We start from the raw sequence: 15,292 nt of genomic DNA, 5'->3' as shown, positions 1-15,292 counted from the left end.
GACTGACATAGGAGGACCTACTTAGAAACAGTGGTCAAGTACAGCCACTCCAAAAAATTGAAATTTAAGTTTAAACTAGCAAAATCAGATGACCATCAAGGGAGACATGGAAGGAGAGCACTCCTGGCAAAAGAAATGGAAGTTCCTGAGGTGTTAAGGAGCTCTGTCTTTTTGGAGGTGACAGGGCCTCATCCAAGGCCAATCTGGCTGTTTCTATCACATTCTTTAGACAATCAGAGTAGGAGGTTAGCCACATGGCCCTTCCACAACCATGTGCCAGGTGGCACACTGCAATGGAAGCAAGCCTCAGAGCAAATGCCACCAGATGTTCAAATGTTTATTAGTGAGCACATAGAAAGACAGCCACACATCCTGCTCTGGTCTTCAGGGCACCCACAATACCTTGTCTGAAATGTGAATGCTGAGGTAAAGGCAACAATATTCTGACACTAGGATGTGTTGTCAGGGCCATCTAGTAAGTAGCGGCACCCAAGGCCAAAAGGAGGTCTAGACCAAGGATGTCACTCAGAAAGTTCAGAGGCGTTGGACCTTCCAGCTTCTCACATTTTATTTATACAAAGGTGGAGGTGTTATACAATCTTCCAGCCCATCATATATCTTGAACACCACTTATTTCATCAGTGAAAATTTATTTTTAGCATTATGTATGGTAATTAATATGTCTTCTAACACAGATTTAGAAATTGATATTTAAAGCACTTGCTGAGGCCATTTCTGGAGCATAGATTCTTTATTAGGGTGATTAAAATATTATCTAACTTCCCCCCTAGAGCTCAGATGGAAGCCAACTTGCACACTCAACTAACAGGTACATCACACTGTTTATACAGAAATACAGTGAGGTTAATTCAAGGTAATGCAGCCAAGGGGATGTGAGGGGCCCCATGTGGCTGGGGTTTTGTTAGTGAAGACAGGAGCAGAGTGAGATGAGGCTGCTGAGGTGGGAAGGGGCTAAACGCTACAGTCCGTCTTGGAAAGTTTGCATGTAACCCAAACTGCTGAAGGGCCTTCAGCAGGAGGTAACATAATCTGATTCGATCTCTAAGAGTCCTTGCTGGCTACTTTGTGAAGAATGGATTGTAGAGGAGGGAGAGTAGAGCCAGGACAGTCTAGGAGCTCACGTGGAGGTGATGGCATCTAATCCAGCCTGATGGCAGTGCAGGTGGAGAGGAGTGGAGAGGGTGAGCTGGAGTTAGAGTTGGAAACACAGGTAAATGACTGGATGAGAGTTTTGGTTGGTGGCAAGGCAGAGTTTGGAATCAAGGATGACCCCCTGGTTTGGGCCAGTGTCCCTCACTGTGGTATGGCAAATTTTAGTAAGATGGAGGGGACTAAAAGAGAAAAAGACTTGGTGGTGGAGTATAAAAAGGAGGCAGAAGAGGGGTTCCATTGCATACCTAAAAGCAAGGAACGTGAGCTTATCTTATTTTTCTGCATCACTCTGGTGGATGCCTGGTACATACACATATATATACAAGCACTCCAATTCCACCTGGTGGCCCAAACCATCAAAGATGGGATAAACCAACAATATAAGGCATTTTAGACAGAAACAAACTTTCTTTAAGTGGTGAGAGCTTGGGCTTCAGTTGGCAGGGTGACACCACTGAGGATTTAAAAAGCATTTGAGCTCAAATGATCAGGTTTGGAGTCTGGATAAGAAGATGCATCCTATGAATTCTCATGTCTGTGAGATGGCCTTCCTTTCCTCTTGCAGAGTCCATTAATGCACCCACTCTTTGCAAATCTGTTAAATGACACCGTTACAAATGTTATTGATCCCTGTGGGTGATGTGGCTAAGGTTTCCTTCTCTGTAAAATAAGGGGGTTATACTGGATGACCCCAAAGATCACCTTATCTTCTACAGTGATTTGCAAATACCTTTGATAGAGCCAACAATGCAGCAACACCAGCTGGGAGGACCTCTCTGGCTTGGCTTCATGAAATAGAGGGAATAGTACTAAACCCCTGTAAATTTAACAGAAGTCAGAGGAAGAGATCGTTAGCTATGTATCATTTCTACAGAAGTAGGAAAGTCTTCTTCTTGCTATCATTCAGAAAAATATTATTCTTTCTTCTTCTTCTGTATTTCTTCATATCACAAAAAGGAAAGCGAGAATAGTACTTCATGGTTTACTTAATTTTGGAAGCACAGTGTAAGTTTTCAAGAAAGAAAAGCCTACTAAAAGCCTCAAAAGTATGTTAAAATTTTAAAAAATTATTCATGCTATATCTCATAACTTAACAGCAGATTCCTCAGGGCTATTCACATATTAAATTATATACAGTAACTTTTGCCTGGGCAGGGAAACACGTATGTTTAGCCCATTACCAAAAAGAAAACTTTACTGTGAGCATATCATGCATCTTCACAAAGTCCAAAATATTTATGTTATTGTATTGCTCCCCCTTAGTGAAAATTGTGTCCAATTTGGCCCCAAGCCTCCTGGTAGCCAATGCAAAACAAAACGCAGAATCAGCTACAAAATGGAAAAAAAAAGGGACATACCATTTTGGACGAACAACAATAAAACACTTCCTTGATACAGCATGAGGCTGTAAGGGGTAGTGAATGATCTATAGTCAGTAATTCTCCCACAGCAGAGGCTTTGACACTCCATATGGCTGTGTTCTTCCCTCAAAGTCAAGGGCATCACGTTAATACACAATTCAGTGGAAGGCTAGGGCAAAACAGACCATAGGTGATGCTAGGGCAAAACAGACCAAGGATAAGGGCAAAAGATCCAGAACACACTGTCTAATATAGAGGCTCTGATCCCTGTGTGACTTGAGATGTGACTGGTCTGAAATGAGATAACTGTAAGCCTGAAATACACACCAGATTCTGAAGTCTTCATACAACCCCAAAGGGGGAAATAACCTCATCAAAATTATCATATGATATTAAATGATATTTTGGCTGTATTGGATTAAATAAAATACTAAGATTAATTTCACCTGCTTATTTTAATTTTTAAGAAAACATGGTTACTGGAAAATTAAAACTATATATGTGGCTCCCATTCGTGCATTATGTTACGTTACCATTGGATAGTGTCACCCTAGAGGGATGATCCTGATGTTTTCTTATTTATTTATTTATTTATTTATTTATTTATTTATTTATTTATTTATTAATGACAGACACACAGAGAGAGAGGCAGAGACACAGGCAGAGGGAGAAGCAGGCTCCATGCAGGGAACCCTACGTGGGACTCGATCCTGGGACCCCAGGATCACGCCCTGGGCTGAAGGCAGGCGCCAAACCGTTGAGCCACCAGGGCTGCCCGATCCTAATGTTTTCACCTTGTATGTGTTCCTTTCTTTCTCTGCTCATCATTCTCCTCATCTGTAAAGAGGGGAATCCTTATACCCACCTCCAAGAGCTAAGTAGAGCGGCTCATTTAAAATGCCTCAAACGGTGCCTGACATATTGTAATGCCCAAGAGGAGTTTTCCTTCTCTACTTCTCAGCCTGGAACCCTACTTTCAGGACTGAAAGTGGGGAAATAACAATATTGGGGCTCCTAAGACAGCCTTGCCAACACATCTGCCAGTGAGCCTCCATCCCTGAGGTCTGGGACTGTTTTCTCTGTCTTGAGGAAGCACAGTACCCCATGATTTCAGTGTCTTAAGACAGATAACTCTGGCCCCTGTGGAATAGCCAGCGTGATGACAGAGAGGGCCTGTTTATAGAAGAGAGGGGTCAAACACTACTCAAGGACTTTGTTTAAAATTCTTTTTGTAACCACACAGCTCTCTGTTTGGGTTTGCTGCTCTCATTAAATAAATATCTGGAGAGTCTTCAGGGATCATCCCAGATATGTGTGACCAGGGTTTTTAAGATAATGAACCACACTCTTAAGTCAAACCCACTGGATTCCCTGGTCAGCTCCTGGGAGGCATGTAAGGATGGTCAGAAGGGGTCAGCAAGAGATGCGATCAAGTTCTCCCCAACCAGGCCAAGAGTAAAGGGCCTTTGTAAAGTTACGCACAAGATCCCTGCTTACAAGCACCTTGCATTAATTTCTTATGGACAGTGTTTATGTCAGTGAGAAGGCAAAGGGGGAAAAAAAAAAGGACCACGACATTGTGATCTGAAAGAACAGAATTAAAGGCAGCAAGAACATCTTGTTAACTTGAAGTTTGCCCAAGACTCAGCTTCATGTTTTAAGTGAACATGTGCCAGTTATTTATGATTAGCACAGAAACAGAAATTTGTGTTTTGTTTTAATGAAATAATTTGAAGTGTGGAGGATGCAGGAGTGTTTGAAGATCTAAATTTGACTCTCCGTAAATCTAAGTACTTTCAACTCAAACATTCCTGAAGGGAGACGCAGAGATAGGAAAAATAGGAGGAAAGTACATGGGATAAAAGGACATTTAAAAAAAATTAATTGGACTTTTTTAAAGAGTAGTGTTCAGTTTATTAAAAAACTGAACAGAAAGTACCGAGAGTTGCCATATATTCTCTCCCTACCATGCACAGTTTCCCTATTTTTGCATCAATGTGGTACATCTGACAATATAGTATTACATTGTTATTAACTAAAGACCATAGTTTACATTAGGGTTTGCTCTTCATATTGTACATTCGATGGGTTTTGACAAATGCGTAAATGTTGTACACTCACCATTATGATAGCATACAGAATATTTTTCACTGTCCTAAAAATATCCTGTACTCCACGTATTTATACTTTCCTCTCCCGTATCCCCAAACTACTGAACTTTTTACTGTTTCTATAGTTTTGCCTTTTTCAGAACATCATATAGTCAGAATCATATGGTATGCAGCCTTTTCAGACTGGTTTCTTTCACTTGGCCATGTGCGTTTAAGGCTCCTTGAGGAGGACTCCTTTTTAAAACATTAAGAAAAGAGAGCCTTTCAAGAGAGATGAGGAGAATGAGAACAGATGAAAGACAAATTTTAGGCTGAGCTATTGTTTTTGGCACCCAGTAGCTGAAAAACAAAAGACAAAGTCGCTCTGGAGGAGGAAATCCCAAGATAAAAGGAGCAACACATGCACGTGGTAAAGAGCAGGGGCACAAATAAACACACACACCATGGGAGGGTAGGGCGGGGGGGCCCATGGGACCTTGAGTTTGTCCACAAAGACTAACTTGATGGCCAAGCCCTAAAATGAAGCGAAGTTTGGTCCATTTCCTCCCTGGTAGAGAATACAACTCAGTTTTGCCCCAGGAGGGTAGGGACGATTTCTTTTGGGGACAGGAATATGATACAACCTCATTTAGATCTATTATTTCATTGCATTCCATATTATTCCATTATGTTGTTTTTCTCTTGTCTAGTTTAATTAAATTTCCACTCACTGTTTCAAAAGTATAACTTGACCCTATGTGGGTCAAAATGATTATTTTTCTGGATAGTTTTTTGTTCATTGCTCTTTTTTTTAGAGTCACATATCCCAGCTCATTTCTTAGGGGATCCTCACTATAACACAGGGAAATGTGTCTTCATTTTTTTTTTTTTAATTTAAGTTCAATTAGCTGACATATAGTACATCCGGGAATCTGTCATTTAAAAAAAATCTCAAAGACACAAACCTGAAACAAGAACATTTTTCGAGCAAAACTTAATCCAGAATTTTTTGTGTAAGGATCCTCATCAGGCCAATATCAATTGGAGGCATGAGTGAAAGAGATCTCTGGGCTAGGGATTAGTGCAGCTTGTGAGTAGGAAGAGCTGTGGGCTCAAGGGCTGGATACTTTTCCTACCACCACCAAAGAGATGTGCATCCTTGAAGGTGGGAGTCCTCAGAGAAGCATAATCAGATGGACAATGGCATCTCAATTCTTATCCTGAATTTCTAGGATCACTCAGTGTAAGGTAAATGGAGGACCCAGGAATTTCATCCTAATGGGACACAGTCCATGCTCCCAGACTTTACTACAGCCTTTGATGGTCTCTCCAGGAGAAAAGTTCACACTCTGTGTGGCCCTTGCCTCGGAGGCCAGCAGCATACACTCAGATCTCTCTGAGCAGCACACTTAGGCAGCCATGGACTATAGGGGCAAAATGTTTTCCAATATTCAGCCCTTTAGAGTAGTGTCAGATTTGGAGGAAGAGGCAGACCATCACATCACCAGGGAAATGAAATACCTTGGCAACATAAGAAAATAGAATGGATTAGAACACACCTCAGGAAGACGGTATAAAAGGAACCCAAGATCAAGGAGCTAAGGCCCCCCTTCCACCCAGAGTTAGGCATAAGTTACCCTGATCGCTGCTAAATAAGGAAGACGAGTCCACTTATCCACAACTCTTTCCTTTGTTGAGTGGATTATGTTGGTCTGGAGCCAGAGTGGAATTACCAAGGGCAGTAGAAAAGGAGCTGAGTATTCCCACTTAGGGTTCCTCTTCCCCCAAATACTCTCCTTTGCACCCCACCCCATCACTCAGCCTTCTCTTTTAAATTAACTATGAACAAGTATTTGAAGGAATGCCAGAGTAACCAACCATTCATTTGCCTGGGATTTCTAAGCATCTGTCTGACCCTGAGTGATGTCAAGGCCATGCCATCTTATGCAGGCTAGCAGCAACATGAAGTCAACAGGTTTGCTTCTTCTAGTTCCCCTGTTTGGGATTTTTCTCTTTCTTTCTTTCATCACTGCCTGTCTAAACTCTACCCATCCTTTAAGACCCAGCTCAAATGCATCGCCTCCAGTAAGCCTTATCTGGAATTAATTCACTCCCTCTTTATATACTCAGAATTACCTGTATATAGAAACAAAGAAAGTATTATGAGATCCTAGAACAAAGTATAACATGATGATATCTCTCACTAGAAGGTAAGTTCATGGACATCAGCAATGCCTTCCTTTTTATCTTTACATAGGACTCATTCTGGGTAGCACAGACCACAGAGAGAAGGTACTAAAGAAATGTTTTTGTACTGCCATTGCTGTTTGGTTCAGGAACTACCTAGATTGCCACCCATCCTCCAAACTCATCCTATAGGGGAAAAAACCATGCCCCACTCCTCTGTGATCTGCATCAGACTCTAAGAAGCCAGTGTGTGATGTGAAGAGTTCCAAGGAACGTTGCTCAAGGGCATGCCAACCACTGGACCACAGAGTTGACCTCTGGCTAACATCTTTCTTCTAGTAACAGCACTCTGGTTTCCCTTTGGGGACTCTCCCACCAACTCTTAATCCAAGGGGTTCATACATGGCTAAATCTATATCCCAGTAGAAGCAGAAACATGACCAGACCTAGCCAGTATTTTATTCCCATGGACAGAGTGGTCACTTCTGAGGTGGCCACAAGACCCAAGCCAGATCAAGGAGATGAAATCTTGGTTTTTTGCTAGAACTCTTTGGGGGAAAGGGCCCTATTTCCATGGTGCCTAAGGTCTGAAATATGAGTGTAGGGCTGCCAGTAGCCATTCTGTTGCCTCATGGCTAGAGCCTGCCTCAGAGTAATCCCAACATATGCAGGAGGAAAAAGCTGACACAGTCTGCTGTGTCAGGTAGATGTAGCCAGATAAAATATAAGAAGCAATATGGGACATACCTGTACTAAAAAAAAATAATTGTTATTTCTCCAACATTCAGCTTTTCTGAGTGTCCTGTATTTTTCTTTGCTAAATATGGCAGCCTAAGCAGCAGGAAGCCTGGTCTTTGTGACATCTTTTGGATCTCTGCATTCATCTACACCCCTGGACTTCTCAGCTATGTGAAGTCTTCCCTTCCTGTTTTTGCTTAAACTAGTGCGAGCTGGGTTTCTATCCACTTGCAACATAAAATTTCCTCCCTAAAGTACAAGGTCTGCCATCCAAATAACCAATAGTTCCCCTCTTCAAAAAGACAATACGCTTAGGAAAGAGGCATAAGCCAGAGAGGTTAACAGCGGGACAAGGAATCTTTGCCAGCTGTTTGGGGGCATGAACGGTGCTCAAATTCCGTGATATTTTATGCCAGAGGGAATTAGCAAATAAGCCAGGGACAAGGTTACGTAGACCAGGCTGGAAATATTGGGGAGACCATAGGCTACACTGGACTGGGCTCAGAAGAGATCCTCTATCAGCAATGCAGCCAGCTCCATGCATGCCTGCTTATGTTCCACAAACAGCTCACCTGTAAAGACTGCACTTGTACCTGAACTTCTGGGCTATTTACAGGAAACAAGAGCAGATTCAAATCTCCAACACAAGCCCCAAGTGATGGAAAGAAGCCAAAATGCTCTTGCAATTTGAGGGGGTAGGGGGAAGAAAGGGAGGGGAAAAAGAAGAAAGACTCCTTTCTCAACGGCCTCCGTCACTTGCCACCCCCACCTAGGGGAAGGACAAACCGAGGGCAGCCTGGGTGGGAGAGCAAACAGAAAAGTGTCTCTCTGGCACCTGGAAGCAAGCAATCTGATCCAAGGGCCTCAGAGACAGAGCTTGAGGACAAAGCTTTGCGGGGGTGGGGAGGGCAATGGCTTGCACAGATTCCAAAGCCTTCCCCGCCCTGCCCTGTCTCCAGGCGCCAGCGTGTCATGTCCCTGCAAACAAACAGCATGGAGAAGGCTGCCAGGAGAAATGACAAGGGTGTTGGTGAGTTGAGGAGGATTCCACCAACCAGGTTGGGCAGGGCCATGGACGTTCTTCCTCTTAATCAAACAACTTCTATGTCCTGGGATATGGGACCGGTGGTGGTTTAAATTCACCCGACAAGCATTTTCCTGGCTTTCCTGCAAAGACTTTTGGAAAATTAAGTCAAAGCTGTTCTTTTCATCCCTCTTTTTGGGAAGAGAAAACTGAGATGTGGATCTCTTTAGATCACACAGGACGTCAGCGGTGAAGAAGAAAGATCCCTGCATCTCTGTCATCCCTTCCAAGACAGGGCCTTTCCCTCTGCAGAAAGCAGTCCAGAGGCTTGCAAGTCAACACTGGGAAACCCTCTTTGCAGCAATCCTCTACGATTAACTGCAACAGAATCAGGTTGCTATTATCACTTTCAAAAACTAGAAGCAGTGCTGCTGGAGATGACACCAAGTCCCACAATCAATAAAATGGGCACTGAAGGCTTTTGGTGATAGGGTGTTTCATTCAAGTTGGGGCAAGTTCAGGAAATGTCACCATTTATTACTGATTTGGGCATCCTGCACAGTCTGTGGTTGTGCAGTTCTTTGACTCTCCTTCAAACCAGTAGTCACATCTTGCCGGTTCCCTCATTAATTATTAAGTTACAGAAAATCTTTGACCTGTGTCCATTTTGTAATGCTGTGGCTTTACCCTTTAACAGTGGCTTGGCTGAAGAGAAGCACAGAATACAGCGCACCTCGGTGTTCACAGATCCTCACCATCAGGGCAGGTTTTCCTCAAAATTATGAAAAATGAAAGCTTTGCTTCTTTATCATTGCAGGGTTATTTCTGTGCCTCAGTCCTCTTAAAGGGAGTCCCACTTCCCAGCCTTCCCAGCCTCCTCCCATTTCCTCCCTGACAACCCAGTCAAACAACCTCATCTCTTCCCTGGCAAAATTAATTTTCTGTAAAAGCTGATACTCATCCTGAGAGATAGGAGCAATATGTGTCCTCTTATACAGAGCTTTTCTAGCATCTTGCCTGGGAACAAAGCCTTAAGCTTAAGAAAAGAATTTCTGCAGGTTGCCATTTCTAGGACAAAATCTGAGACCATTTTGTGACAAAGAATAAAGGTTTTTCAGGGGCCCTGAAGTTAGGTTTTGTCACTCTAGCCAAGTTCTCTTTGCCCTGCCAAAGGAAAAAAAAGATATATTTTGAGTAATAAGCCACCAAATAGGCAGAGCAGACTGTTTACCCATGACTCAAAGCTCTAGAGACTAACTCTGAAGGAGAGGGTCCTTGCTGTTAGAAGAGTGTTGTTTGAGGTACAGCAGTCTATCTTAAACAAGTAATCCAACAACAGACACACAGAATACACACACTGCATATACATAAAATAAAAAAGCCTGCTGCAATGCATTGGGTCAGCGTGTTGGATCTGGGTGTAGAGAATGGGCAGAAGGCAGCACCAATTTTCTGCTGCTACTCCACTGGGAGGGAAGATGCTGGGCTTCCAGAAGACCATGTTGCCTTTCCTACGCTGTGTAATTGTGATCTATCATCTCCAGTGGCTACATTTGACTTCAGAGTTTTAACACTGAGCATATGGAGGACAAGACAAGCAGCGTATTCAAGAACATGTGTAACAGGAAGGCTGGATCCAATCAACAGGCAAGTTTATCCCAGGCACGCTGCTGATGTCCCCTCCCAAAACCATGTGAGCTGCCCACTCTCTCTCCATGGTTAAATTGGTGAGACGGGCTTTGGGCTGGGACCAGAAGCTCTCAGGGTGCAGTGGCAATGTGGAATCAGACTCCCCCCTCAACTAAGTTTACCTGGGGGAAACTGTGCATAAGGAAATTTCCAGGCGTCTCAGACCAGAGCCGGCCTACAGGTATCTGGGGTGTTAGCTGTGATGAGCTATAGCCCCTAAGAAGTCAGTCACCACAGTCACCAAATCTGCCAAGCTCCATCTCTCCATCTGTCTCCTTCATCTCAGTGTAGCCAGGCCTTCCCCTAAACCCAACACCCCAACTTTGTGTGGAGCAGTCAGGCCATAGGAAAGAACCAAGAATTCCTTCATTTGGGAGTCTGCCTCTGCAACTCTGAAGCCCAAGAGCTAGGGACGATCCATCTTCCAGAACTCACCAGCCAGTCCTTCAAAAGAACCTGTGATTGACTGGCAGCCATGTGATTTGACCTTCACCTCTCCACCCTCTCTGCCCTCAGACCTCAACTTCTAATTATTGACAGAGTTCATCTCCCACTTCTGGAACACATGTGATTATACAGTCATTTGAAGGACATCATATGAAGATGATTTAGTCTCATTCCACCCGATAGCAAAGGGCAGATCAACAGCTGCTGGATCGGGTTGTTATCAGGGTCAGAACTAGAATAGAGCTGGAGGTATTAAGAAGCCCATTGACCTGAAAATCTCTGTGTCTAGTTCCTACCCTGTTCATCTCACTTCCAAATAAAACAATTTAAAACGATGTATTTAAAAGTGCATTGAAAATAATAATATGGAACATCTATTATGCATGGGTCAAGTGCTTTCTATGAATTGCCATAGCTCATTATTGAAGCTGAAGTTCAGAGAAGTTCAGGAATTTGCCCACAAACACACCAGTCTGCCAAATTCTGAAGTCCCTGTTTTAATGCTGCTGCTCAACATCGTCAACATATTTTCTTTAGGTGTTCCCTCATACAGTTGAATGTTCTCAGCTTTAGTCCTGGCCTTTCTAATGATTTCTTTCTTTTTATTTTTTTTTTTTTAAAGATTGTATTCATTTATTTAAGAGAGAGAGAGAGAACACAAGGGGGGAGGGGTAAAGGGAGAGGGAGAAGCAGACTCCCCACTGAGCAGGGAGCCTAATGTGGGCTTGATCCTATGACCCTGAGATCATGACCTTAGCCAAAGGCAGGCATTTAACCAACTGAGCCACCCAAGTGCCCCTCTCACTAAATATTTCTTAATGAGATTAAAGACAACTCTACAATGTCCCCTCACAAACTGCCTCAGAGGCCTCTACACTCCAGAAAAAACAATTGCCAACAAAGAGCAAATGATCAAATGACAAGGTGGGTGGCATTGTATGAATAGGAACAAACAAGATTCTTGCCCAAAGGGCATTTAGACTCCACTAGCTCCGATGCCTCTAGACTCACTTCCTTTAAACACCACCCATTTTATAGAATGTGTCAGTCTAAATAAACCCCACCAGTTCTGAGTCTTCATTTCCCAACCAAGCTAGAACAGTGGGTGTTTAATTATTATTTTTATTACTTCCCGAATGTCAGCGCTTTGATAGATGTTTTCAAATACATCAGCTCATTTAGTGCTGTTCCACTAATATGAAGACTGAGTCCAGGAGAGATCAAACCTTGGAAATTCTATATTCCTGATCAGAGCCACTAGTCAGAGTACAAAAGACAGTGCAAAATCTGACCTCTTTTCCACCAGGGCTAGGGGGTGACCACATGCATGTCTCAGTGGGTCACCAACTTATTTGACCGGAGTCCCCTCATGGTTTTAGAAGGAAGGTTCTACATAATTGTGGTTCCCTGAGCAGGTCACACAGCATTTCTCTCCTTCTCTAACAAGCTGATGTCATTTCTTTGGGTGACGCTTTGTGGTATATGATAGGGCCATATCACATATCTTTTAGGCATCTATTATTTCACTATGTAAGCCTTAGACTAAAAGGTATTTCAGGGGTCATTTAAAAAAATAGTAGCATGTGTTGAATCTTTGTGGCTTGATAACACTTCATCATTTCTAAGTACTTTTACGCTCATTAGCACATTTGATCTTCACTACTCTTAGAAATGGTTCCTACCAAAGATTTTTGTTAGGATTCAATGGGAAAATGCACAAGCACCTAGCACAAAGCCTGGCACACAACATATGTCTTATAAATATCACCTATTATTACTGTTCACTCTGAAAGTGGTAGACAGTGTGGTCCATTTCTTACCAACTCTCAATGATCTTCAGAGGATGGAGAATCCTGAGCTTTTTTACCCCTTCCCTACTCCTCCCTCTGTCCATCCCATATTCGCTTTATGTTGTTTGCTTACTTTCAGATGATAAGTAGAACTCATGCTGTAATTTGCCAGCATGCCCCAGTACCACCTGTGCTGTGTTAGAATGAGAAAGCTCTCTCCAACCCTGGAAACTGGGAAGGTCCAGTGTCATCATGATTGACAGAACTGAGAAGTGAATAACAGAATACTCATCCATCAGCTTTGGAATGTTCATCCAGCAGCTTTACAGAGTTGAATCACATCAGACAGTGGGGTTGTCTGCTGGAATGGACTTTCAACTGGGCACCAGGAGTTAAAGGCTTCATCTTCATGTACTGAGTCAATGAAGATGGGAATCCAGCTGTTAGCCTTCCCTGCGTGAGTTCTTACCTCTTCCAAATCACCTGCTTCTGCTTCATTCATGCTTTACAAAGACCCAGTACATGAAGTTGGAACATTTTTAGGGGAATGGGCTTAAGATACTTATGCCCAGTTAGTTTAAATACTTAACTAGTCATAGGGTTAACAAGACCATGTATTAACTTTAGTAGTTAAACCCAAAAGAAGGTCAAAAATGTACTGGGAGCCCAAGTTTGGAAGTCATGTGCTGCTAAGATCCCTGGACAGGTGGGCATTGATTAGATAGTTTCTCCATCCTAAACACCACCAAGTCTAGTGGCCTCAGCCTTTGAGGACCAGAGACACCAGTGGCAGACTTTCCTTGGGGCCCTCACTCTCCCCATTCTCCCGACGGGATTCCAGGATGAACTCAACTGCAAAGTGGGTCATTTGAGTCCACAATGGAGATGATGGCTATTATGGTAGGGCATTGGGACCCAACCCAAAATAAATGCGTGATGAGATCATTGCTGAGATGAGACTTGATTTACACTGAGACGGTTTTCCGGGAGGTGTGGATGTGAGGTTACTGCTTCACCCCAGGAAGTCAGAGCTTTACTGTTCATTTATCAAGATTGCCCCCAGGGAAACCCTAAGACAAGAGCCCAAAGCTAGTTAGGTATTTGGAATTAGACACATATACAGCCTACACGTGAATGCGCCACTTCTCTACAGAGCAGGAGCACTGACGGAAGGAACTGAGTGCTAATGTTTCTCTCTCCCCCACACAAACACATGCACATACGTATGTGCCACTCACCAAATCAAAGGGACTGTGAATATAAGAAACAAATACTGAAACCTACATCTGAAATTAGTGATGTACTATATGTTGGCTAATTGAATTTAAATAAAAAACAAAAAAGAAACAAATACTGGTTTAAAGAACTAGGGGGAGGGGAGGAGGACTGAGGCTAAATGAGATGGATGAGCCTAAAGGAGAACGTGGTCATTTTCTGGACTCACTACCAAAGGCGCATCCTGCCAACTGTGACATGACCTAGGAACTGCAGTGGAGTGGGTGCAATCATATGGATGGTGTTATAAGGAGAATTATGTCCCCCGCCCAAATTCATGTGTTGAAGTCCTGACCTTCAATATCTCAGTAGGTGACCTCATTTGGAGATAAGGTGTTTACAGAAGTAATCAAGTTAAAGTGAGGTCATTGGGGTGGACCCGAATCCAATAAGACTGGGATCCTTATAAAAAGTGGAAATTTTGACACAGAAGCACATATAGAGGGAAGACAGTGTGAAGAGACATGGAAAGAAGATGCCATCTATAAGCTAAGGAGAGAGGCTTGGAGCAGGTTCTGCCCTCATAGCCCTCAAAGAAACCAATCCTGCAGATACCTTGATCATGGAATTCTGGCCTCCAGAACTGTGAGCCAAACAATTTCTGTTATTTAAGCCACTCAATCAGTGGTACTTTGGTTTTGGTAGCTCCAGCATAGATGGAAATGGAAGTGTCTTCCGAGCGTGCAGAAGCCAAGGCTCCTGGGAATTTAAAACAAGGACACTCTCTTTATTCTGGTCTGAAGCACAAGCTACAAACACCGGAACTTTTATTTGGTGAACAGACCTCCATGACCAGTTTAATCAGTTGGTGCAGGAGGTTTCAAGACCTCAAGGTATTCCTCAATCTGCACTTCTCTCAGTCAGGAACATAAGTAAATAATGACAAGCATACCACTGGACATTGGTCATTCTTTCGCTGTGGACCTGTCATATGTTCATTTCATATAGATGTTCCCATCCTCTCCTGAGATAGATGAGGAAACAGGGACCCAGAGAGCTGAAACACCTAACACAAAGCTACTTGGCTGGTTGATAGATCCTGGCCAGATGTCTTAATACCAAGTCCAAGGTTTAATCATATTCACACACTGGTTTTCCTTCATGGAAACAATTTTTAGTATGGGAAGTTGAATAAAATTTCCCTTTACTCTCTATAGAGTCCCCTTCATTTACATCATCACCTCTTTGGTGGTTAAGGGAAAAGCTAACGCCTTGTCTTAGAATGAAGGACATTGAGATGATCTAACTCATCAACAATATTTATGTCAAGTGGTTTGCCAATCTCTGATTAAACATTTTCAAAGATGAGAAACTTGCTATTTCATTTCAGACAGCTCTAATGATGAGAAGTTCCTTAAAACTGAACCAAAAACATGCCAGGTTCTAGAAGGAAGGGACTTTTTTTTTTAAGTCCTTTGGCTTGAATTGATGCCCAGGGCTTTTGGTCTGCCAAAGTCTCTGTGACAATTACAATGGCGACATTGGTTCAGATGACACTTCCTTTCTCCTGGAGATCAC

At 42.9% G+C, this 15,292-nt stretch overlaps 1 long non-coding RNA gene across 1 annotated transcript; it reads left to right on the top strand.

Moving 5' to 3' along the window:
- Positions 1-6,191: 6,191 nt before the first annotated feature.
- Positions 6,192-14,891, top strand: LOC144305863 (uncharacterized). Its single transcript, XR_013372886.1, has 3 exons — positions 6,192-6,599; positions 6,755-6,834; positions 12,639-14,891. It is a non-coding gene; the product is annotated as an uncharacterized LOC144305863 (long non-coding RNA).
- The last annotated feature ends 401 nt before the right edge of the window (positions 14,892-15,292 follow it).

Source organism: Canis aureus, chromosome 36 (genome assembly GCF_053574225.1).
Source record: "Canis aureus isolate CA01 chromosome 36, VMU_Caureus_v.1.0, whole genome shotgun sequence".
Lineage (NCBI taxonomy): Eukaryota > Metazoa > Chordata > Mammalia > Carnivora > Canidae > Canis > Canis aureus.
Note: the sequence above shows the minus strand (reverse complement) of the source record. Positions and strands in the feature narration are given on the sequence as shown.